Consider the following 21,948-nt stretch of genomic DNA (forward strand, 5'->3'; position numbering starts at 1 on the left):
TGCCGAATTATTTATAACTTTATATTTTAAACCTATATTCATTGAAACGTAACGCCGCTAGCATATTAGCGTGTTAGCTTGCCTTCTGTTGACATTGTGAAACATTATCTCCCCCTATTTGTCTTGTGTGCTAACTGTTTCTCTTTTTAAGTGTATATACTAAGACTCATCAAGCAACCTTGGTAAGTTAGGATTGCACTTCATACCCGGTGAGTTATGGCTTCTATTCCTATTGTTGTTACTTGCACCTCATGTCATATGTTTAGTTTAGCCTTCTCTGTCAGCGGCGAGGGTTTTACATGTGATAAATGCAGGGAAGTAGTTAGGCTGACGGAGAAGATTTTAGAATTAGAGTCTCGCATCCAATCTTTATTTGAGGATAGTAAGAGTGTAAGAACCGTAGAAAACACTTCGGATGCGAGCAATGTTAGCGCACACAGCTCGGTTCCGGTTGAAAATCCCCTGCAGCTGGGAAACTTTGTGACGGTGAGACGGCATAGTCGCAGGACAAAACATCACTCAACCGTTCCGATTAAAGTCTCGAACAGGTTTGCCCCGCTCAGTGACGCACCGACTGAGAAACCTGCTGAAAGTGCCCTAGTGATCGGTGATTCTATTGTCCGGAACGTTAACATAGAGGCACCAGCCACCATAGTCAAATGTTTACCGGGAGCCAGAGCGCCTGACATCAAGTCAAACTTAAATGTGCTGGCTAAGGCTAATCGTAAATACAGTAAGATTGTTATTCATGTCGGCACAAATGATGTTAGACTCCGTCAATCGGAGATCACTAAAGATAATATTAAAGAGGTGTGTGAGCTCGCAAAAACGATGTCAGACACTGTAATATTCTCTGGCCCCCTTACTGCTTACCGTGGTGATGAGATTTATAGCAGATTATCATCACTAAATGGCTGGTTGTCTGAGTGGTGCCTGCAGAATAATATAGATTTTATAAATAACTGGAAGAGTTTTGAGGGCAGACCTGACCTGTTGAAACGAGATGGTCTCCATCCCTCCTGGGATGGGGTTTCCCTCCTCTCTAGAAATTTGGCACACAGTCTTAATAATGCTAAAGTCTGACTACCTAGGGCCCAGGTCAGGAAGGAGACAGAATGGCTTAACCAACTGTCTGCTTGCCGTCTCGCGTTACAGAATACACAAAATATACAACATGTAATAATCCCTTCTTACAAACAACATAAAATAGAGACTGTGTCTGTCCCCCGGATTAGCAAACATAAGATATTGCGTAAACCTCTTGAAAGTAATTTAATAAACGTTAAACAAATCAAACATGAACAAAATACAGATAATCAGCTGTTACGACTCGGATTGCTTAATATTAGATCTCTCTCAAATAAAGCACTTTTTGTTAACGATTTGATAACCGATCATAAAATAGACATGCTTTGTTTGACAGAAACATGGCTAAAGCCAGATGATTTTATTACTCTAAATGAATCCGTTCCCCATGATTATTACTATAAACACGAGCCTCGTCTAAAAGGTAGAGGGGGAGGTGTCGCTGCACTTTACAAGAATTCTTTTATTACCTCTCAGAAGTCTAATTTTAAGTACAGTTCTTTCGAAGTCATGGTACTTCACGTATCGACACCTAATACTAAGGACAAAACATTTTTAAAATTTATTCTAGCTATTGTATATAGGCCTCCAGGGCACCACACAGATTTTATTAAAGATTTTGGTGGGTTCTTATCAGAACTAGTACTGGCCGCAGATAGAGTCCTTGTCGTCGGTGACTTTAATATCCATGTAGACAATGATACAGATGCCTTGGGACTGGCTTTCAAAGACACTCTTAACTCCATGGGCGTTAGTCAACATGTGTCAGGACCCACTCACCTTCGTAATCATACTTTAGATTTAATACTTTCTTATGGTATAAATGTGGACGATGTTAAAATCGTTCAGCAGAGTGAAGATATTTCGGATCATTATCTGATATTATGTTTGCTTCAATGGCCTACGGCTGCAAATCAAACTCCTTGTTACAAATATGGTAGAACGATTACTTCAACTACCAAAGATGCGTTTCTCGATAATCTGCCTGAATTGTCTAAAATATCCAGCATGAGTAATAACGTTGACGATTTTGACACTACTATTGAAAATTTTAACTCTACTTTCTCGGAAATATTAGACACAGTTGCTCCTCTGCGTTTAAAGAAAATTAAAAATAGCAGCCCAACACCGTGGTATAATGAACACACTCAGACTCTAAAAAAAGCATCCCGTAAAATGGAGCGCAACTTTAAGAAAACGAATTTAGAGGTATTTCGTATAGCATGGAAGGATAGTACTCGAAATTACAGGAATGCAATAAAAACGTCTAGATCCGCCTACTTTTCAACACTAATAGAGGAAAACCATCACAACCCTAGGTTCTTATTTAACACCGTGGCTAAATTAACAAAAAATAAGTCGTCATCGACGTCAGATTCTGATTATCAGCATAACAGTGATGAATTTATGAACTACTTCACAAGTAAAATCCAAGATATAAGAGAAAAAATTATAACAATGCAACCTGTAGTGAAATCCGCTGAACAAACTAACTACAGCACCCCTAAGGAGAAATTGCAATTATTTTCTACAGTAGATCACGATGAACTGTCTAAAATCATTAAATCATCTAAATCATCAACATGCATGCTAGACCCTATACCTACAGAACTACTGAAAGAAATGCTCCCCGAAATTATAGATCCTCTTCTTAGTATTATTAACTCATCTCTGACATTAGGACATGTGCCTAAAGCATTTAAGGTGGCTGTTATAAGGCCTCTTTTAAAAAACCCAAACTCGACCCTAAAGAACTAGGGAATTACAGGCCTATATCGAATTTACCTTTTATATCTAAAGTTCTGGAAAAAGTAGTTTCAACTCAATTATGCTCCTTCCTCCAAAGGAATGACATTAATGATGAATTCCAGTCTGGATTTCGAGCATGTCACAGTACAGAGACTGCTTTGATCAGAGTTACAAATGATCTGCTTTTAGCGTCTGACCGTGGCTGTATTTCGTTATTGGTGCTGCTAGACCTCAGTGCTGCATTTGACACCATTGACCACAGCATACTTCTACATAGACTCGAAAATTACGTCGGCATTAACGGAATAGCATTGAAATGGTTTAAGTCTTATTTATCCGACCGTTTTCAATTTGTAGCAATAAACAATGAGGTGTCCCGCAAATCACAAGTCCAGTACGGTGTACCACAGGGCTCAGTCTTGGGACCCCTGCTCTTCGCATTATACATGCTACCTCTAGGAGATATAATAAAGCGACACGGAATTAGCTTTCACTGTTATGCTGATGATACTCAACTTTATATTTCCTCGATGCCTCATGAAACCCAGCAGTTTCATCGAATAAAGGATTGCATAGTTGACTTAAAAATGTGGATGAGTAACAATTTTTTACTACTAAACTCGGACAAAACAGAAGTGTTACTTACTGGACCGAAAACTGCTATGCGTAACAACCAAGAATACTGCTTAACGATTGACGGATGCTCCATAAAATCCTCGTCATCAGCTAAGAATCTTGGCGTTGTATTTGACAGTACTCTCTCATTTGAAAGCCATGTCGCAAACACCTGTAAAATTGCATTTTTCCATCTTAAGAATATATCTAAATTACGTCATATGCTGTCACTGTCAGATGCAGAGAAATTAATTCATGCATTCATGACATCAAGACTAGATTACTGTAATGCACTTCTAGGTGGTTGCCCTGCGGGCCTATTACAAAAACTGCAACTGGTTCAAAACGCGGCAGCTCGAGTTCTTACACGTACAAAAAAGTATGAGCATATAACCCCGGTTCTGTCAACCTTGCACTGGTTACCTATAAAGCATCGCATTAACTTTAAGATCTTGCTTATTACCTATAAAGCCCTACATGGTCTAGCGCCGCAGTATTTGAATGAACTTCTATTGTATTACAGACCACCACGTACATTACGCTCTAAGGGGTCCAGTCAGTTGGTAATACCTAGAATTTCAAAATCAAGTGCAGGTGGTAGATCCTTTTCTTATCTAGCGCCTAAACTTTGGAATATTCTTCCCTGCACGGTCCGGGAGGCAGACACACTCTGTCAGTTTAAATCTAGACTAAAGACTCATCTTTTTAATCTTGCATACACTACACCTCCATAATATTAATCCTCAGAGGATTTAGGCTGCATTATTTAGATCAACCGGAACCAGGAACACATCCAACAACAAATGATGTACTTGTTGCATCAAAGAGTGCAGAACAGTACTCTACTCTCAGCCAGTCTTGTCTCTTTGTTCCAAGGTTACCGCAGGATGCAGTTCATGCCCAGACCTGATGGCAGAGCTGAGAATGGGAAGCGGTGACCTGACAAGTGCTAAGAGGATAGAGCTGGATAAAGGACGCGACAACTTTGTTTTTTTCTACAACATTTCAAATGCTATTAGATTGTTAATGATAATCTTTAATTTTTATATTTTTATTAAGCCTTGTTGTGCAAGCACTGATGAGCTTGTGCAGAGGCAGCAGCTTTTGCCAGAGGGGAACTGGAATCCCCTGGTTGGGCCTGGGTTCCCCTGAGGTTTTTTTTCTCGATGGGAGTTTTGGGTTCCTCACCACCGTTTGCATATTGTTTTGCACTATCTGCCTGGCCGGGGGGGCTGCTTTAGAATTCATACTTGTATTAAATGTGTCTCATGTACAGCTGCTTTGTAACAATGAAAATTGTAAAAAGCGCTATATAAATAAAGTTGAGTTGAGTTGAGTTGAGTTCGGCAACTGCAAGTTCCAGTTGATTGCTCTGTAGAACCCGTGGGAAAGCGCACGAAGGCGACGGTCCACAGGCAAACATACACATGAACAGACAAATACATTAAGAATTCAACGCAAACAGTCCACATATGTGCTGAAAGTGTTTCAATTGGATGCTGGACACCTTTTGCATTTAAGCATTTGGCAGACGCCTTTATCCAAAGCGACTTACATTGCTTTATCCTATACATTTACATAGGTATTTGCAATTCCCAGGGATCGTACCCAAAACCTGTTAACGCAATGCTCTTACCACTGAGCTACAGGAAGCCCCGTTCTCTCTCTATCACACAACAGCATTTAAGCCAGGCGCAAGCGTCTCTAATAGGAACTACGTTCTTCAACACATAACTATCCGCATACATTTAGGGCTTTAGTGAGTGCGTGCGTGAGACTGTGAGAGAGTGAGAGTGTGAGTGTGAGAGAGTGAGTGAGTGAGTGAGTGAGTGAGTGAGTGAGTGAGTGAGTGAGTGAGTGACCGAGTGACCGAGTGAGTGAGTGAGTGACCGAGTGAGTGAGTGAGTGAGTGAGTGAGTGAGTGAGTGACTGAGTGAGTGAGTGAGTGACCGAGTGAGTGACTGAGTGACTGAGTGACTGAGTGAGTGAGTGAGTGAGTGAGTGACTGAGTGAGTGAGTGACCGAGTGAGTGAGTGAGTGACCGAGTGAGTGAGTGAGTGAGTGAGTGAGTGAGTGAGTGACTGAGTGAGTGAGTGAGTGAGTGACCGAGTGAGTGACTGAGTGACTGAGTGAGTGAGTGAGTGAGTGAGTGAGTGAGTGAGTGAGTGAGTGAGTGACTGAGTGAGTGAGTGAGTGAGTGAGTGACCGAGTGAGTGACTGAGTGACTGAGTGACTGAGTGAGTGAGTACTTGCCAAAGTATTTTTCTGTATAAGACAGTCACGTGAGAAATAAAACTTTGCGTCTTCTCATCACTACCTTTCAACACAAGCTGCTATCCCCGAAAGGGGAATGCACCGTTCCTGGAGACACTGCAATACCAGGTCGATGCGTGGAGTGGGCGGAGCAAGCCCCGCTTCCAGCTCCGCGTTTCAAAAATCCATTTAATATATGGTCCCCAGATAGGGGACGTATCAGATATTAAACTGATAAGAACAGATACTACACTTGATCTTAGCCAAAAGGCCGAGAAGCGATGCCCACAATGGGTGGCAAAAGGCAGAGCGTGGGGCGGCACCGACTATTGGGCTTGCGGTGCACATGCGACTCAAAGGTCAGCGTGTGATCGTACGAACACACAATCAAATGTATCGTTTAAACAACAGAATCAATTAACCAATTAACGAAAGAAGAAATAATTAAATGGGCTATTTTTGAAGACCTGAACGAATGAAGGAACGGACTGAAAATCAAATGTATCGTTTAAACAACAGAATCAATTAACCGATTAACGAAAGAAGAAATAATTAAATGGGCTATTTATGAAGACCTGAACGAATGAAGGAACGGACTGACAATCAAATGTATTGTTTAAACAATAGAATAAATTAACCGATTAACGAAAGAAGAAATAATTAAATGGGCTATTTATGAAGACCTGAACGGATGAAGGAACGGACGAGCACGCACACGTTTCACAGAAATGAAGGTCAGCGTGGTCTGGCAGAATCTCCGTCGAAGATGCGTTCTATACTCGTCTGATGAGGCGTCCAAAATATGAACGAAAAAACAATTAAACAAATGAATCAAACATAAAACCAGCAAACGAATAAATGAATATCTAAATAATTATATATATAAATATACCTACATGCATACATACATACATGTATGTGTATTTGGGAACGACGGAACAGCAAACAACCGTATTAAAAAAAAACAGGGTATTAGGAAGTAATCGATCACTCGATTTGGTGCTCGTCTCTTGCGGAATCTGCAGATCTGACGCCAACAAGGTTCGAAATACGGACACAATACAAAATCTCTCTTCTTTTGATACATGATAAGGGGAGAGCGCGAACGCAGTCCCCCACTACCAGAAATTATGCAGTCGAGATTCCCACATTTGGGGAATTCGCAAAAGTCAACCCAACCTGAGTGCAATGGCCGAGCCTCGTCCTGGGTGAACCGCCTTCGTGATCATGGTGTCCCCCCTGCCAGGTAAGTATGATTTGCCCCGTTCGGGCAAGACATCGCTTACTTGCCTCTGCCATGCGCATCAACGCTGACCCCGAGCGAGCGTTCGGCAACTGCAAGTTCCAGTTGATTGCTCTGTAGAACCCGTGGGAAAGCGCACGAAGGCGACGGTCCACAGGCAAACATACACATGAACAGACAAATACATTAAGAATTCAACGCAAACAGTCCACATATGTGCTGAAAGTGTTTCAATTGGATGCTGGACACCTTTTGCATTTAAGCATTTGGCAGACGCCTTTATCCAAAGCGACTTACATTGCTTTATCCTATACATTTACATAGGTATTTACAATTCCCAGGGATCGTACCCAAAACCTGTTAACGCAATGCTCTTACCACTGAGCTACAGGAAGCCCCGTTCTCTCTCTATCACACAACAGCATTTAAGCCAGGCGCAAGCGTCTCTAATAGGAACTACGTTCTTCAACACATAACTATCCGCATACATTTAGGGCTTTAGTGAGTGCGTGCGTGAGACTGTGAGAGAGTGAGAGTGTGAGTGTGAGAGAGTGAGTGAGTGAGTGAGTGAGTGAGTGAGTGAGTGAGTGAGTGAGTGAGTGAGTGAGTGAGTGAGTGAGTGAGTGACTGAGTGAGTGAGTGAGTGAGTGACTGAGTGAGTGAGTGAGTGACCGAGTGAGTGAGTGAGTGAGTGAGTGACTGAGTGAGTGAGTGAGTGACCGAGTGAGTGAGTGACCGAGTGAGTGACTGAGTGACTGAGTGACTGAGTGAGTGAGTACTTGCCAAAGTATTTTTCTGTATAAGACAGTCACGTGAGAAATAAAACTTTGCGTCTTCTCATCACTACCTTTCAACACAAGCTGCTATCCCCGAAAGGGGAATGCACCGTTCCTGGAGACACTGCAATACCAGGTCGATGCGTGGAGTGGGCGGAGCAAGCCCCGCTTCCAGCTCCGCGTTTCAAAAATCCATTTAATATATGGTCCCCAGATAGGGGACGTATCAGATATTAAACTGATAAGAACAGATACTACACTTGATCTTAGCCAAAAGGCCGAGAAGCGATGCCCACAATGGGTGGCAAAAGGCAGAGCGTGGGGCGGCACCGACTATTGGGCTTGCGGTGCACATGCGCCTCAAAGGTCAGCGTGTGATCGTACGAACACACAATCAAATGTATCGTTTAAACAACAGAATCAATTAACCAATTAACGAAAGAAGAAATAATTAAATGGGCTATTTTTGAAGACCTGAACGAATGAAGGAACGGACTGAAAATCAAATGTATCGTTTAAACAACAGAATCAATTAACCGATTAACGAAAGAAGAAATAATTAAATGGGCTATTTATGAAGACCTGAACGAATGAAGGAACGGACTGACAATCAAATGTATTGTTTAAACAATAGAATAAATTAACCGATTAACGAAAGAAGAAATAATTAAATGGGCTATTTATGAAGACCTGAACGGATGAAGGAACGGACGAGCACGCACACGTTTCACAGAAATGAAGGTCAGCGTGGTCTGGCAGAATCTCCGTCGAAGATGCGTTCTATACTCGTCTGATGAGGCGTCCAAAATATGAACGAAAAAACAATTAAACAAATGAATCAAACATAAAACCAGCAAACGAATAAATGAATATCTAAATAATTATATATATAAATATACCTACATGCATACATACATACATGTATGTGTGTTTGGGAACGACGGAACAGCAAACAACCGTATTAAAAAAAAACAGGGTATTAGGAAGTAATCGATCACTCGATTTGGTGCTCGTCTCTTGCGGAATCTGCAGATCTGACGCCAACAAGGTTCGAAATACGGACACAATACAAAATCTCTCTTCTTTTGATACATGATAAGGGGAGAGCGCGAACGCAGTCCCCCACTACCAGAAATTATGCAGTCGAGATTCCCACATTTGGGGAATTCGCAAAAGTCAACCCAACCTGAGTGCAATGGCCGAGCCTCGTCCTGGGTGAACCGCCTTCGTGATCATGGTGTCTCCCCTGCCAGGTAAGTATGATTTGCCCCGTTCGGGCAAGACATCGCTTACTTGCCTCTGCCATGCGCATCAACGCTGACCCCGAGCGAGCGTTCGGGGTGCTGGAGTTCGTCTGAGAAACCGGCGGTTTCCGGTTCCTGATTGCATCGCTGCCGGCGGCTAGTTTGTATCCTCTGACACTTGCTTCACCTCACATTTGTTCTTGGTCTTATTATTAGTGTATTTTACTATCGTTACATATCACTGTCGTTGCCGAATTATTTATAACTTTATATTTTAAACCTATATTCATTGAAACGTAACGCCGCTAGCATATTAGCGTGTTAGCTTGCCTTCTGTTGACATTGTGAAACATTATCTCCCCCTATTTGTCTTGTGTGCTAACTGTTTCTCTTTTTAAGTGTATATACTAAGACTCATCAAGCAACCTTGGTAAGTTAGGATTGCACTTCATACCCGGTGAGTTATGGCTTCTATTCCTATTGTTGTTACTTGCACCTCATGTCATATGTTTAGTTTAGCCTTCTCTGTCAGCGGCGAGGGTTTTACATGTGATAAATGCAGGGAAGTAGTTAGGCTGACGGAGAAGATTTTAGAATTAGAGTCTCGCATCCAATCTTTATTTGAGGATAGTAAGAGTGTAAGAACCGTAGAAAACACTTCGGATGCGAGCAATGTTAGCGCACACAGCTCGGTTCCGGTTGAAAATCCCCTGCAGCTGGGAAACTTTGTGACGGTGAGACGGCATAGTCGCAGGACAAAACATCACTCAACCGTTCCGATTAAAGTCTCGAACAGGTTTGCCCCGCTCAGTGACGCACCGACTGAGAAACCTGCTGAAAGTGCCCTAGTGATCGGTGATTCTATTGTCCGGAACGTTAACATAGAGGCACCAGCCACCATAGTCAAATGTTTACCGGGAGCCAGAGCGCCTGACATCAAGTCAAACTTAAATGTGCTGGCTAAGGCTAATCGTAAATACAGTAAGATTGTTATTCATGTCGGCACAAATGATGTTAGACTCCGTCAATCGGAGATCACTAAAGATAATATTAAAGAGGTGTGTGAGCTCGCAAAAACGATGTCAGACACTGTAATATTCTCTGGCCCCCTTACTGCTTACCGTGGTGATGAGATTTATAGCAGATTATCATCACTAAATGGCTGGTTGTCTGAGTGGTGCCTGCAGAATAATATAGATTTTATAAATAACTGGAAGAGTTTTGAGGGCAGACCTGACCTGTTGAAACGAGATGGTCTCCATCCCTCCTGGGATGGGGTTTCCCTCCTCTCTAGAAATTTGGCACACAGTCTTAATAATGCTAAAGTCTGACTACCTAGGGCCCAGGTCAGGAAGGAGACAGAATGGCTTAACCAACTGTCTGCTTGCCGTCTCGCGTTACAGAATACACAAAATATACAACATGTAATAATCCCTTCTTACAAACAACATAAAATAGAGACTGTGTCTGTCCCCCGGATTAGCAAACATAAGATATTGCGTAAACCTCTTGAAAGTAATTTAATAAACGTTAAACAAATCAAACATGAACAAAATACAGATAATCAGCTGTTACGACTCGGATTGCTTAATATTAGATCTCTCTCAAATAAAGCACTTTTTGTTAACGATTTGATAACCGATCATAAAATAGACATGCTTTGTTTGACAGAAACATGGCTAAAGCCAGATGATTTTATTACTCTAAATGAATCCGTTCCCCATGATTATTACTATAAACACGAGCCTCGTCTAAAAGGTAGAGGGGGAGGTGTCGCTGCACTTTACAAGAATTCTTTTATTACCTCTCAGAAGTCTAATTTTAAGTACAGTTCTTTCGAAGTCATGGTACTTCACGTATCGACACCTAATACTAAGGACAAAACATTTTTAAAATTTATTCTAGCTATTGTATATAGGCCTCCAGGGCACCACACAGATTTTATTAAAGATTTTGGTGGGTTCTTATCAGAACTAGTACTGGCCGCAGATAGAGTCCTTGTCGTCGGTGACTTTAATATCCATGTAGACAATGATACAGATGCCTTGGGACTGGCTTTCAAAGACACTCTTAACTCCATGGGCGTTAGTCAACATGTGTCAGGACCCACTCACCTTCGTAATCATACTTTAGATTTAATACTTTCTTATGGTATAAATGTGGACGATGTTAAAATCGTTCAGCAGAGTGAAGATATTTCGGATCATTATCTGATATTATGTTTGCTTCAATGGCCTACGGCTGCAAATCAAACTCCTTGTTACAAATATGGTAGAACGATTACTTCAACTACCAAAGATGCGTTTCTCGATAATCTGCCTGAATTGTCTAAAATATCCAGCATGAGTAATAACGTTGACGATTTTGACACTACTATTGAAAATTTTAACTCTACTTTCTCGGAAATATTAGACACAGTTGCTCCTCTGCGTTTAAAGAAAATTAAAAATAGCAGCCCAACACCGTGGTATAATGAACACACTCAGACTCTAAAAAAAGCATCCCGTAAAATGGAGCGCAACTTTAAGAAAACGAATTTAGAGGTATTTCGTATAGCATGGAAGGATAGTACTCGAAATTACAGGAATGCAATAAAAACGTCTAGATCCGCCTACTTTTCAACACTAATAGAGGAAAACCATCACAACCCTAGGTTCTTATTTAACACCGTGGCTAAATTAACAAAAAATAAGTCGTCATCGACGTCAGATTCTGATTATCAGCATAACAGTGATGAATTTATGAACTACTTCACAAGTAAAATCCAAGATATAAGAGAAAAAATTATAACAATGCAACCTGTAGTGAAATCCGCTGAACAAACTAACTACAGCACCCCTAAGGAGAAATTGCAATTATTTTCTACAGTAGATCACGATGAACTGTCTAAAATCATTAAATCATCTAAATCATCAACATGCATGCTAGACCCTATACCTACAGAACTACTGAAAGAAATGCTCCCCGAAATTATAGATCCTCTTCTTAGTATTATTAACTCATCTCTGACATTAGGACATGTGCCTAAAGCATTTAAGGTGGCTGTTATAAGGCCTCTTTTAAAAAAACCCAAACTCGACCCTAAAGAACTAGGGAATTACAGGCCTATATCGAATTTACCTTTTATATCTAAAGTTCTGGAAAAAGTAGTTTCAACTCAATTATGCTCCTTCCTCCAAAGGAATGACATTAATGATGAATTCCAGTCTGGATTTCGAGCATGTCACAGTACAGAGACTGCTTTGATCAGAGTTACAAATGATCTGCTTTTAGCGTCTGACCGTGGCTGTATTTCGTTATTGGTGCTGCTAGACCTCAGTGCTGCATTTGACACCATTGACCACAGCATACTTCTACATAGACTCGAAAATTACGTCGGCATTAACGGAATAGCATTGAAATGGTTTAAGTCTTATTTATCCGACCGTTTTCAATTTGTAGCAATAAACAATGAGGTGTCCCGCAAATCACAAGTCCAGTACGGTGTACCACAGGGCTCAGTCTTGGGACCCCTGCTCTTCGCATTATACATGCTACCTCTAGGAGATATAATAAAGCGACACGGAATTAGCTTTCACTGTTATGCTGATGATACTCAACTTTATATTTCCTCGATGCCTCATGAAACCCAGCAGTTTCATCGAATAAAGGATTGCATAGTTGACTTAAAAATGTGGATGAGTAACAATTTTTTACTACTAAACTCGGACAAAACAGAAGTGTTACTTACTGGACCGAAAACTGCTATGCGTAACAACCAAGAATACTGCTTAACGATTGACGGATGCTCCATAAAATCCTCGTCATCAGCTAAGAATCTTGGCGTTGTATTTGACAGTACTCTCTCATTTGAAAGCCATGTCGCAAACACCTGTAAAATTGCATTTTTCCATCTTAAGAATATATCTAAATTACGTCATATGCTGTCACTGTCAGATGCAGAGAAATTAATTCATGCATTCATGACATCAAGACTAGATTACTGTAATGCACTTCTAGGTGGTTGCCCTGCGGGCCTATTACAAAAACTGCAACTGGTTCAAAACGCGGCAGCTCGAGTTCTTACACGTACAAAAAAGTATGAGCATATAACCCCGGTTCTGTCAACCTTGCACTGGTTACCTATAAAGCATCGCATTAACTTTAAGATCTTGCTTATTACCTATAAAGCCCTACATGGTCTAGCGCCGCAGTATTTGAATGAACTTCTATTGTATTACAGACCACCACGTACATTACGCTCTAAGGGGTCCAGTCAGTTGGTAATACCTAGAATTTCAAAATCAAGTGCAGGTGGTAGATCCTTTTCTTATCTAGCGCCTAAACTTTGGAATATTCTTCCCTGCACGGTCCGGGAGGCAGACACACTCTGTCAGTTTAAATCTAGACTAAAGACTCATCTTTTTAATCTTGCATACACTACACCTCCATAATATTAATCCTCAGAGGATTTAGGCTGCATTATTTAGATCAACCGGAACCAGGAACACATCCAACAACAAATGATGTACTTGTTGCATCAAAGAGTGCAGAACAGTACTCTACTCTCAGCCAGTCTTGTCTCTTTGTTCCAAGGTTACCGCAGGATGCAGTTCATGCCCAGACCTGATGGCAGAGCTGAGAATGGGAAGCGGTGACCTGACAAGTGCTAAGAGGATAGAGCTGGATAAAGGACGCGACAACTTTGTTTTTTTCTACAACATTTCAAATGCTATTAGATTGTTAATGATAATCTTTAATTTTTATATTTTTATTAAGCCTTGTTGTGCAAGCACTGATGAGCTTGTGCAGAGGCAGCAGCTTTTGCCAGAGGGGAACTGGAATCCCCTGGTTGGGCCTGGGTTCCCCTGAGGTTTTTTTTCTCGATGGGAGTTTTGGGTTCCTCACCACCGTTTGCATATTGTTTTGCACTATCTGCCTGGCCGGGGGGGCTGCTTTAGAATTCATACTTGTATTAAATGTGTCTCATGTACAGCTGCTTTGTAACAATGAAAATTGTAAAAAGCGCTATATAAATAAAGTTGAGTTGAGTTGAGTTGAGTTCGGCAACTGCAAGTTCCAGTTGATTGCTCTGTAGAACCCGTGGGAAAGCGCACGAAGGCGACGGTCCACAGGCAAACATACACATGAACAGACAAATACATTAAGAATTCAACGCAAACAGTCCACATATGTGCTGAAAGTGTTTCAATTGGATGCTGGACACCTTTTGCATTTAAGCATTTGGCAGACGCCTTTATCCAAAGCGACTTACATTGCTTTATCCTATACATTTACATAGGTATTTGCAATTCCCAGGGATCGTACCCAAAACCTGTTAACGCAATGCTCTTACCACTGAGCTACAGGAAGCCCCGTTCTCTCTCTATCACACAACAGCATTTAAGCCAGGCGCAAGCGTCTCTAATAGGAACTACGTTCTTCAACACATAACTATCCGCATACATTTAGGGCTTTAGTGAGTGCGTGCGTGAGACTGTGAGAGAGTGAGAGTGTGAGTGTGAGAGAGTGAGTGAGTGAGTGAGTGAGTGAGTGAGTGAGTGAGTGAGAGTGAGAGAGTGAGAGTGTGAGAGAGTGAGTGACTGAGTGAGTGAGTGAGTGAGTGACCGAGTGAGTGACTGAGTGACTGAGTGACTGAGTGAGTGAGTACTTGCCAAAGTATTTTTCTGTATAAGACAGTCACGTGAGAAATAAAACTTTGCGTCTTCTCATCACTACCTTTCAACACAAGCTGCTATCCCCGAAAGGGGAATGCACCGTTCCTGGAGACACTGCAATACCAGGTCGATGCGTGGAGTGGGCGGAGCAAGCCCCGCTTCCAGCTCCGCGTTTCAAAAATCCATTTAATATATGGTCCCCAGATAGGGGACGTATCAGATATTAAACTGATAAGAACAGATACTACACTTGATCTTAGCCAAAAGGCCGAGAAGCGATGCCCACAATGGGTGGCAAAAGGCAGAGCGTGGGGCGGCACCGACTATTGGGCTTGCGGTGCACATGCGACTCAAAGGTCAGCGTGTGATCGTACGAACACACAATCAAATGTATCGTTTAAACAACAGAATCAATTAACCAATTAACGAAAGAAGAAATAATTAAATGGGCTATTTTTGAAGACCTGAACGAATGAAGGAACGGACTGAAAATCAAATGTATCGTTTAAACAACAGAATCAATTAACCGATTAACGAAAGAAGAAATAATTAAATGGGCTATTTATGAAGACCTGAACGAATGAAGGAACGGACTGACAATCAAATGTATTGTTTAAACAATAGAATAAATTAACCGATTAACGAAAGAAGAAATAATTAAATGGGCTATTTATGAAGACCTGAACGGATGAAGGAACGGACGAGCACGCACACGTTTCACAGAAATGAAGGTCAGCGTGGTCTGGCAGAATCTCCGTCGAAGATGCGTTCTATACTCGTCTGATGAGGCGTCCAAAATATGAACGAAAAAACAATTAAACAAATGAATCAAACATAAAACCAGCAAACGAATAAATGAATATCTAAATAATTATATATATAAATATACCTACATGCATACATACATACATGTATGTGTATTTGGGAACGACGGAACAGCAAACAACCGTATTAAAAAAAAACAGGGTATTAGGAAGTAATCGATCACTCGATTTGGTGCTCGTCTCTTGCGGAATCTGCAGATCTGACGCCAACAAGGTTCGAAATACGGACACAATACAAAATCTCTCTTCTTTTGATACATGATAAGGGGAGAGCGCGAACGCAGTCCCCCACTACCAGAAATTATGCAGTCGAGATTCCCACATTTGGGGAATTCGCAAAAGTCAACCCAACCTGAGTGCAATGGCCGAGCCTCGTCCTGGGTGAACCGCCTTCGTGATCATGGTGTCCCCCCTGCCAGGTAAGTATGATTTGCCCCGTTCGGGCAAGACATCGCTTACTTGCCTCTGCCATGCGCATCAACGCTGACCCCGAGCGAGCGTTCGGCAACTGCAAGTTCCAGTTGATTGCTCTGTAGAACCCGTGGGAAAGCGCACGAAGGCGACGGTCCACAGGCAAACATACACATGAACAGACAAATACATTAAGAATTCAACGCAAACAGTCCACATATGTGCTGAAAGTGTTTCAATTGGATGCTGGACACCTTTTGCATTTAAGCATTTGGCAGACGCCTTTATCCAAAGCGACTTACATTGCTTTATCCTATACATTTACATAGGTATTTACAATTCCCAGGGATCGTACCCAAAACCTGTTAACGCAATGCTCTTACCACTGAGCTACAGGAAGCCCCGTTCTCTCTCTATCACACAACAGCATTTAAGCCAGGCGCAAGCGTCTCTAATAGGAACTACGTTCTTCAACACATAACTATCCGCATACATTTAGGGCTTTAGTGAGTGCGTGCGTGAGACTGTGAGAGAGTGAGAGTGAGAGTGTGAGTGTGAGAGAGTGAGTGAGTGAGTGAGTGAGTGAGTGAGTGAGTGAGTGAGTGAGTGAGTGAGTGAGTGAGTGACTGAGTGAGTGAGTGAGTGAGTGACTGAGTGAGTGAGTGAGTGACCGAGTGAGTGAGTGAGTGAGTGAGTGACTGAGTGAGTGAGTGAGTGAGTGACCGAGTGAGTGAGTGACCGAGTGAGTGACTGAGTGACTGAGTGACTGAGTGAGTGAGTACTTGCCAAAGTATTTTTCTGTATAAGACAGTCACGTGAGAAATAAAACTTTGCGTCTTCTCATCACTACCTTTCAACACAAGCTGCTATCCCCGAAAGGGGAATGCACCGTTCCTGGAGACACTGCAATACCAGGTCGATGCGTGGAGTGGGCGGAGCAAGCCCCGCTTCCAGCTCCGCGTTTCAAAAATCCATTTAATATATGGTCCCCAGATAGGGGACGTATCAGATATTAAACTGATAAGAACAGATACTACACTTGATCTTAGCCAAAAGGCCGAGAAGCGATGCCCACAATGGGTGGCAAAAGGCAGAGCGTGGGGCGGCACCGACTATTGGGCTTGCGGTGCACATGCGCCTCAAAGGTCAGCGTGTGATCGTACGAACACACAATCAAATGTATCGTTTAAACAACAGAATCAATTAACCAATTAACGAAAGAAGAAATAATTAAATGGGCTATTTTTGAAGACCTGAACGAATGAAGGAACGGACTGAAAATCAAATGTATCGTTTAAACAACAGAATCAATTAACCGATTAACGAAAGAAGAAATAATTAAATGGGCTATTTATGAAGACCTGAACGAATGAAGGAACGGACTGACAATCAAATGTATTGTTTAAACAATAGAATAAATTAACCGATTAACGAAAGAAGAAATAATTAAATGGGCTATTTATGAAGACCTGAACGGATGAAGGAACGGACGAGCACGCACACGTTTCACAGAAATGAAGGTCAGCGTGGTCTGGCAGAATCTCCGTCGAAGATGCGTTCTATACTCGTCTGATGAGGCGTCCAAAATATGAACGAAAAAACAATTAAACAAATGAATCAAACATAAAACCAGCAAACGAATAAATGAATATCTAAATAATTATATATATAAATATACCTACATGCATACATACATACATGTATGTGTGTTTGGGAACGACGGAACAGCAAACAACCGTATTAAAAAAAAACAGGGTATTAGGAAGTAATCGATCACTCGATTTGGTGCTCGTCTCTTGCGGAATCTGCAGATCTGACGCCAACAAGGTTCGAAATACGGACACAATACAAAATCTCTCTTCTTTTGATACATGATAAGGGGAGAGCGCGAACGCAGTCCCCCACTACCAGAAATTATGCAGTCGAGATTCCCACATTTGGGGAATTCGCAAAAGTCAACCCAACCTGAGTGCAATGGCCGAGCCTCGTCCTGGGTGAACCGCCTTCGTGATCATGGTGTCTCCCCTGCCAGGTAAGTATGATTTGCCCCGTTCGGGCAAGACATCGCTTACTTGCCTCTGCCATGCGCATCAACGCTGACCCCGAGCGAGCGTTCGGGGTGCTGGAGTTCGTCTGAGAAACCGGCGGTTTCCGGTTCCTGATTGCATCGCTGCCGGCGGCTAGTTTGTATCCTCTGACACTTGCTTCACCTCACATTTGTTCTTGGTCTTATTATTAGTGTATTTTACTATCGTTACATATCACTGTCGTTGCCGAATTATTTATAACTTTATATTTTAAACCTATATTCATTGAAACGTAACGCCGCTAGCATATTAGCGTGTTAGCTTGCCTTCTGTTGACATTGTGAAACATTATCTCCCCCTATTTGTCTTGTGTGCTAACTGTTTCTCTTTTTAAGTGTATATACTAAGACTCATCAAGCAACCTTGGTAAGTTAGGATTGCACTTCATACCCGGTGAGTTATGGCTTCTATTCCTATTGTTGTTACTTGCACCTCATGTCATATGTTTAGTTTAGCCTTCTCTGTCAGCGGCGAGGGTTTTACATGTGATAAATGCAGGGAAGTAGTTAGGCTGACGGAGAAGATTTTAGAATTAGAGTCTCGCATCCAATCTTTATTTGAGGATAGTAAGAGTGTAAGAACCGTAGAAAACACTTCGGATGCGAGCAATGTTAGCGCACACAGCTCGGTTCCGGTTGAAAATCCCCTGCAGCTGGGAAACTTTGTGACGGTGAGACGGCATAGTCGCAGGACAAAACATCACTCAACCGTTCCGATTAAAGTCTCGAACAGGTTTGCCCCGCTCAGTGACGCACCGACTGAGAAACCTGCTGAAAGTGCCCTAGTGATCGGTGATTCTATTGTCCGGAACGTTAACATAGAGGCACCAGCCACCATAGTCAAATGTTTACCGGGAGCCAGAGCGCCTGACATCAAGTCAAACTTAAATGTGCTGGCTAAGGCTAATCGTAAATACAGTAAGATTGTTATTCATGTCGGCACAAATGATGTTAGACTCCGTCAATCGGAGATCACTAAAGATAATATTAAAGAGGTGTGTGAGCTCGCAAAAACGATGTCAGACACTGTAATATTCTCTGGCCCCCTTACTGCTTACCGTGGTGATGAGATTTATAGCAGATTATCATCACTAAATGGCTGGTTGTCTGAGTGGTGCCTGCAGAATAATATAGATTTTATAAATAACTGGAAGAGTTTTGAGGGCAGACCTGACCTGTTGAAACGAGATGGTCTCCATCCCTCCTGGGATGGGGTTTCCCTCCTCTCTAGAAATTTGGCACACAGTCTTAATAATGCTAAAGTCTGACTACCTAGGGCCCAGGTCAGGAAGGAGACAGAATGGCTTAACCAACTGTCTGCTTGCCGTCTCGCGTTACAGAATACACAAAATATACAACATGTAATAATCCCTTCTTACAAACAACATAAAATAGAGACTGTGTCTGTCCCCCGGATTAGCAAACATAAGATATTGCGTAAACCTCTTGAAAGTAATTTAATAAACGTTAAACAAATCAAACATGAACAAAATACAGATAATCAGCTGTTACGACTCGGATTGCTTAATATTAGATCTCTCTCAAATAAAGCACTTTTTGTTAACGATTTGATAACCGATCATAAAATAGACATGCTTTGTTTGACAGAAACATGGCTAAAGCCAGATGATTTTATTACTCTAAATGAATCCGTTCCCCATGATTATTACTATAAACACGAGCCTCGTCTAAAAGGTAGAGGGGGAGGTGTCGCTGCACTTTACAAGAATTCTTTTATTACCTCTCAGAAGTCTAATTTTAAGTACAGTTCTTTCGAAGTCATGGTACTTCACGTATCGACACCTAATACTAAGGACAAAACATTTTTAAAATTTATTCTAGCTATTGTATATAGGCCTCCAGGGCACCACACAGATTTTATTAAAGATTTTGGTGGGTTCTTATCAGAACTAGTACTGGCCGCAGATAGAGTCCTTGTCGTCGGTGACTTTAATATCCATGTAGACAATGATACAGATGCCTTGGGACTGGCTTTCAAAGACACTCTTAACTCCATGGGCGTTAGTCAACATGTGTCAGGACCCACTCACCTTCGTAATCATACTTTAGATTTAATACTTTCTTATGGTATAAATGTGGACGATGTTAAAATCGTTCAGCAGAGTGAAGATATTTCGGATCATTATCTGATATTATGTTTGCTTCAATGGCCTACGGCTGCAAATCAAACTCCTTGTTACAAATATGGTAGAACGATTACTTCAACTACCAAAGATGCGTTTCTCGATAATCTGCCTGAATTGTCTAAAATATCCAGCATGAGTAATAACGTTGACGATTTTGACACTACTATTGAAAATTTTAACTCTACTTTCTCGGAAATATTAGACACAGTTGCTCCTCTGCGTTTAAAGAAAATTAAAAATAGCAGCCCAACACCGTGGTATAATGAACACACTCAGACTCTAAAAAAAGCATCCCGTAAAATGGAGCGCAACTTTAAGAAAACGAATTTAGAGGTATTTCGTATAGCATGGAAGGATAGTACTCGAAATTACAGGAATGCAATAAAAACGTCTAGATCCGCCTACTTTTCAACACTAATAGAGGAAAACCATCACAACCCTAGGTTCTTATTTAACACCGTGGCTAAATTAACAAAAAATAAGTCGTCATCGACGTCAGATTCTGATTATCAGCATAACAGTGATGAATTTATGAACTACTTCACAAGTAAAATCCAAGATATAAGAGAAAAAATTATAACAATGCAACCTGTAGTGAAATCCGCTGAACAAACTAACTACAGCACCCCTAAGGAGAAATTGCAATTATTTTCTACAGTAGATCACGATGAACTGTCTAAAATCATTAAATCATCTAAATCATCAACATGCATGCTAGACCCTATACCTACAGAACTACTGAAAGAAATGCTCCCCGAAATTATAGATCCTCTTCTTAGTATTATTAACTCATCTCTGACATTAGGACATGTGCCTAAAGCATTTAAGGTGGCTGTTATAAGGCCTCTTTTAAAAAAACCCAAACTCGACCCTAAAGAACTAGGGAATTACAGGCCTATATCGAATTTACCTTTTATATCTAAAGTTCTGGAAAAAGTAGTTTCAACTCAATTATGCTCCTTCCTCCAAAGGAATGACATTAATGATGAATTCCAGTCTGGATTTCGAGCATGTCACAGTACAGAGACTGCTTTGATCAGAGTTACAAATGATCTGCTTTTAGCGTCTGACCGTGGCTGTATTTCGTTATTGGTGCTGCTAGACCTCAGTGCTGCATTTGACACCATTGACCACAGCATACTTCTACATAGACTCGAAAATTACGTCGGCATTAACGGAATAGCATTGAAATGGTTTAAGTCTTATTTATCCGACCGTTTTCAATTTGTAGCAATAAACAATGAGGTGTCCCGCAAATCACAAGTCCAGTACGGTGTACCACAGGGCTCAGTCTTGGGACCCCTGCTCTTCGCATTATACATGCTACCTCTAGGAGATATAATAAAGCGACACGGAATTAGCTTTCACTGTTATGCTGATGATACTCAACTTTATATTTCCTCGATGCCTCATGAAACCCAGCAGTTTCATCGAATAAAGGATTGCATAGTTGACTTAAAAATGTGGATGAGTAACAATTTTTTACTACTAAACTCGGACAAAACAGAAGTGTTACTTACTGGACCGAAAACTGCTATGCGTAACAACCAAGAATACTGCTTAACGATTGACGGATGCTCCATAAAATCCTCGTCATCAGCTAAGAATCTTGGCGTTGTATTTGACAGTACTCTCTCATTTGAAAGCCATGTCGCAAACACCTGTAAAATTGCATTTTTCCATCTTAAGAATATATCTAAATTACGTCATATGCTGTCACTGTCAGATGCAGAGAAATTAATTCATGCATTCATGACATCAAGACTAGATTACTGTAATGCACTTCTAGGTGGTTGCCCTGCGGGCCTATTACAAAAACTGCAACTGGTTCAAAACGCGGCAGCTCGAGTTCTTACA

The 21,948-nt window shown here is 41.4% G+C and overlaps 8 non-coding genes across 8 annotated transcripts; all 8 read right to left on the minus strand.

The window, feature by feature from the left end:
* Nucleotides 1–5,795: 5,795 nt before the first annotated feature.
* LOC130415073 (U2 spliceosomal RNA) lies at nucleotides 5,796–5,986 on the minus strand. The gene has a single exon (XR_008905847.1). It is a non-coding gene; the product is annotated as a U2 spliceosomal RNA (small nuclear RNA).
* Nucleotides 5,987–6,793: 807 nt separating this feature from the next.
* On the minus strand, nucleotides 6,794–6,957 carry LOC130414996 (U1 spliceosomal RNA). The gene has a single exon (XR_008905773.1). It is a non-coding gene; the product is annotated as a U1 spliceosomal RNA (small nuclear RNA).
* Nucleotides 6,958–7,821: 864 nt separating this feature from the next.
* LOC130415074 (U2 spliceosomal RNA) lies at nucleotides 7,822–8,012 on the minus strand. The gene has a single exon (XR_008905848.1). It is a non-coding gene; the product is annotated as a U2 spliceosomal RNA (small nuclear RNA).
* An 807-nt stretch (nucleotides 8,013–8,819) lies between these two features.
* On the minus strand, nucleotides 8,820–8,983 carry LOC130414984 (U1 spliceosomal RNA). The gene has a single exon (XR_008905761.1). It is a non-coding gene; the product is annotated as a U1 spliceosomal RNA (small nuclear RNA).
* Nucleotides 8,984–14,712: 5,729 nt separating this feature from the next.
* LOC130415076 (U2 spliceosomal RNA) lies at nucleotides 14,713–14,903 on the minus strand. Its single transcript, XR_008905850.1, has one exon. It is a non-coding gene; the product is annotated as a U2 spliceosomal RNA (small nuclear RNA).
* An 807-nt stretch (nucleotides 14,904–15,710) lies between these two features.
* Nucleotides 15,711–15,874, minus strand: LOC130414998 (U1 spliceosomal RNA). The gene has a single exon (XR_008905775.1). It is a non-coding gene; the product is annotated as a U1 spliceosomal RNA (small nuclear RNA).
* Nucleotides 15,875–16,736: 862 nt separating this feature from the next.
* Nucleotides 16,737–16,927, minus strand: LOC130415077 (U2 spliceosomal RNA). Its single transcript, XR_008905851.1, has one exon. It is a non-coding gene; the product is annotated as a U2 spliceosomal RNA (small nuclear RNA).
* An 807-nt stretch (nucleotides 16,928–17,734) lies between these two features.
* On the minus strand, nucleotides 17,735–17,898 carry LOC130414986 (U1 spliceosomal RNA). The gene has a single exon (XR_008905763.1). It is a non-coding gene; the product is annotated as a U1 spliceosomal RNA (small nuclear RNA).
* Between the last annotated feature and the right edge of the window lie 4,050 nt (nucleotides 17,899–21,948).

The sequence above is a fragment of the Triplophysa dalaica genome, chromosome 24 (assembly GCF_015846415.1).
Source record: "Triplophysa dalaica isolate WHDGS20190420 chromosome 24, ASM1584641v1, whole genome shotgun sequence".
NCBI classification, from domain to species: Eukaryota; Metazoa; Chordata; class Actinopteri; order Cypriniformes; family Nemacheilidae; genus Triplophysa; species Triplophysa dalaica.